We start from the raw sequence: 4,445 nt of genomic DNA on the forward strand, positions 1-4,445 counted from the left end.
AACAAGAACTAAATGACATTTTGCATGGTATATCCCGTCCACCAGCTCTTATGACATCTGCTTCAGAGAAGTCTGCACAAGAGTTAAATCTCGACAGTTATGAGGTAATGATGTGTGAGCCATTACACGATCTCTCCAATGTAATAATAAATTTCATCAATGAACTTCCACACCATGCTGATAACAATGATGTCAAGGCTGAATTGGAAGCTTTTTCAAGTCACGAACTGACTGAAAGAAATCAAGTAAAAGATGCTGATGCCCGTAAACTTGCTATTAAACTCTGCATATTCATCCAGTCCCTATTTACACAAAAAAAAGTCCCACAAGAATGGAAAACAATGCTAGAGGCACTTGTAGATATTGTACACATCGCATATAGCTCTGAAGCCAGCAGATCTCCTCGTCAGATTCTGAGACTATTCAATTCTACTTTTCTCTTTGCCACTCTTTCAAGATCCATCATAGCTAACCCCGTCAAGATGACATCACGGAAATTTTATGGAAACCATTTTCATAGCACTGTAACACACCTTCCAGAAGCTTACAGAATGATCAACGCTAAATCTATTCTAACAGAAGATTCAGAAAGATCATTTGGTAGTCTGAAAAGAATTTCAGAAAACACTTCCAACAGGAAAGCTGGATACATCATAGAAAATGCTATTATTAGGTACAGGGCCCAGGAAGATGATGATGACAGAGCAGATTCCTCACAGAAACAGGAATCTGAAATTAGTCAACTGGCCAAGTCATTACCACCTACATCCAGGACAACATTACCACAGAATTTCATAAAGGACAAATTTTCATTAGTTCAATGTCATCTTTCCAGAATTGCTGCATTCCTCCTACCAGGTGAAAATGTATGGTGGCACTTTGATGTTGAAGATGTAGTTTTCCATGACAGTGTACAGGATGAGGCTTACCGTCCAGAAGGTCCAAATCTTTCCCATATAAGGTCTACTTCCCTGCAAAATGAGTTCATAAAAAATGAGGAACTTTGGCAAAATTGCATAGCATTATTTGAAAAAAAGGTTTTGTCATTGCCATTTCAAAAACTTAAAATCAGAGGTAAAGATGGAAAAATCAGTTTTTTGACAAACAAGAGAACTCAAGGTATTAATATTTAAAATAAGAAAATAATCATGTTACCAGTACTCAAATATAATATGTGAAGTTTCTGTCTCATTGACGGTTAAATAGAATCAATATCTTATTTTTCTGGGAAATAAAATCAATATTAGTTGTACAACAACTGTTGGTGTTAACAGCTTTGTTGTATTGTAAGGTTGCTGTCTTAAAGATAATTTATATAATAGCACAAGTTCCTAATAATTTCAATTGTAGGACAAGAGTGCACATTTAACCATCAAAAAATTAAGTCGAAGAACAATGTACATATGACAAGACGGAAACTTTGTAACAATAAAAATAACCATATATCACATTTCTTTCAGATTTGGCACCAATACACACAAGGCATCCTAGCAATGACATTGAAGCCAATCAAGGTAAGAAATATAATCGAAAATATAAAGAATAGGATTCATATACACTTGTTTCTTATAGAAAAAAAAATAAAATGAAAATATATTTTCCCAGCTTCTGTCAGTGTTGTGTTGTTATGCTGCTGTCTCACTAACATTTTTAGTTATTCTTTTCTAGAAAATTTAAAACATTCAAACAAAAATGTTTTCACCTCAATAAATATTAGCAAACAAAAGACTTCTAACAATTTCTTACATCTTTTTAGACTTGACACCACTTCCAACCACTCAGTCAAGCAATGAAAACAGCATTATGGGATCAGATGAGCTGGTAACGTCCAACATAGAAACCAACAATGGTAAGAAAAAAAATAATATTAGAAAAATTCATTTGCTCTGTAAAAATATTAAAACATAGTATATTTAACTACTAAATTACAACATACCAAAAACAATGATTTCAATGATTATTTTTACCCTTAGAAGTCAATGTGTATTGTTGTGTTGATTGGTTACTGTTCTACTGTCATTTAAACATTGATTTCATACCGTCCACCATTTTTTCTTAAAGAAAAAAAAATGGTTTTATAAACTTATATATATATAGATATAACAATATCTCACTGTTCGACTGACATTTCCACAACCATTTTTTCCCGCCCGATTTCTAAAAAAAATTGTGTAGAAAAAATGTAGGTCTTATAAACTAGACATATAGCAATATCTTACATTTCTTCAGATTTGGCACCACTAGCCACCTCACAGTTTAGCAATGACAACAGCATTATGGAATCAGTTCAGTCAGAAGCAGAAAACATTGAAGCCAACTATGGTAAGAAAAATAATAAATTACAAGAATTGTATTCAAATTCAGTTATTTGTTCCTAAGAGTAAAGTTACTAAATTCCCCAAAAAAGTGACTATTACTGTATATCTAAATAATTGATTTAATGACAATGTTTACCCTAACAAGTCAATCTGACATTGTTGTGTTGATTGGTTACTGTTCGACTGACATTTGGACATCCAATTTTTATTAATTTCAAGAAAAACAAGCATTCTGAGAGTTATATTGCATGGCAATACATAATCCCCTACCGGGTAAAAATTCATAATACTGGAACAAAATGCTAACTTGTTGTATAACTTGTCATGGGGTAATCAAAAAGAAAATATCAGGTCAATATCTTCAAGCATGACTAAAAAGTTCGGAAAACTGATTATACAAGTGAATTTTTCAAGTCCAAGGACCATAACTCAGCACAAAATTATCAGACCGAAACAAAAAGTAGAACTTGATCTATAACTTGTCATAATAAAACTATACACCTAATATAAAATCAATATCTTCAAGAACGAAGAAAAATGTGTGGAAAACTGATTTGCCGGACGGACGGGTGGAAAATCAGAAATGAATAAAATAATATTTGACTTAGGTTTGACAATAAAATTTTGTGAGTCGGACCATTTTTGCAGGGTCGGTCAGGATTGGGGAAACAAACAATATTTTATTTTAGGCCTAATAAAATTGTGTGGAAAACTTGTTGCTTATATTCTAATCTAGACATATAACAATTTCTTACATTTCTTCAGACTTGACACCACTAGCCACCTCACAGTTCAGCAATGACAACTGCATTGTGGAATCAGTTGAGTCAGAAGCAGAAAACATTGAAGCCAACTATGGTAAGAAAATAAATTCATGATTAATATGATTTAACACTCCTTTTAGTTTGTTCATCTTTTTTATAAAGACAAGAAATTGGACATTTATCATTCATACATGTGCCAACAGCTTCTTTTATTTCAACAATATTAGATTTGTATTTTATTGAATCCATAACAAATAAGTATGTTTTCAATGCTCTCAATTCTATTGTAAAACGTTTCCTCAATACTTCTAACTGCAATAAGACAGAGACTGTAAGATGGATTATTTAAATTTTTAGAACAGAACAAAAGCCCAACAAATCAAGAAAGTCATAAAAATGTAATCACCTTGAGAGCAGAGTTTCATCATGCCTTTGGTAAGTTTTAAAGCATAAAAATCATTGTTACAACCAATAAATTGTCAGAAACTTTGGACAATAATAAGTACTAGACCAGGATTTGAACCTGGAACCTCCTCAAAGTTTGCATTATTTGGCGATTTTTCCCCTGTTATCCGACCTTCCTATTTTTCATGGAAAATATTATATTTTTCAGGGTAAAAATCTTTTCTGTTTATATATTTAGAGTTGTTTCGTTTTTTTTGTCATTGCAAGTAATACCTTGAGTAACTGTTTACCAGGTTTTGCAAGCAAATAGCCATTTGTTTCTAGGAAATTATAAGCCAAAATTCAATATTCTGTGAATATCTTTTTTTTTTGTATTTTTCTTTAATACAATGATATCTTATTGTTATTTTTGGCGGTAGGACTTTTATTAATCAATGCAGGTTTAGCATATCATTGTTTCGACTAACATTTTGTATAAAATGACCAGCCGGAACGGATGGACCTATCAATTAGTTGTCCTCCAGACACAAGCTCACAATCATTGGTATCCTCATTTAAGTTGACTCCAAGACAAGCACTATTCGGTGAACATTTAAACAAACATATCATTCTGCGACGTTGTATTGACGTTGAAAGTATCTTCAGATTGCCGTAGGTTGAAGGAACACCACAATATTGTCCGACAGAAAAAGTTAAAGAATAAAAAAGTATACACCATTTAGGATTAAAGCGCTATAACGTCTTTTATGTGTACGATAAAACTTTTTATAGTTTGTTTTAAACAAAAAAAACTCGAAAAGAAAGTATTGCGATGAAGTTGACTTAATTGAATCAAATTTTCTCTCGTTCCGTTGATTGATAACGGTTGATTTTGTCAGTTTTTATGGACTTTCCCTTTTTAATTTATCTTAGAGTTCGGTATTTTTCTTATTCTTTTTTCAGTGAAAGTTTACGAGAA

General features: G+C 32.2%; 1 long non-coding RNA gene across 1 annotated transcript; it reads right to left on the reverse strand.

Annotated features, from left to right (window-relative positions):
* Positions 1-249: 249 nt before the first annotated feature.
* Positions 250-3,576, reverse strand: LOC127711602 (uncharacterized). Its single transcript, XR_007986803.1, has 3 exons — positions 3,074-3,576; positions 1,747-2,317; positions 250-971 (listed from the first exon to the last, which is right to left on the reverse strand). It is a non-coding gene; the product is annotated as an uncharacterized LOC127711602 (long non-coding RNA).
* Positions 3,577-4,445: the final 869 nt, after the last annotated feature.

Source organism: Mytilus californianus, unplaced genomic scaffold, assembly GCF_021869535.1.
Source record: "Mytilus californianus isolate M0D057914Y unplaced genomic scaffold, xbMytCali1.0.p SCAF_8, whole genome shotgun sequence".
NCBI lineage: Eukaryota > Metazoa > Mollusca > Bivalvia > Mytilida > Mytilidae > Mytilus > Mytilus californianus.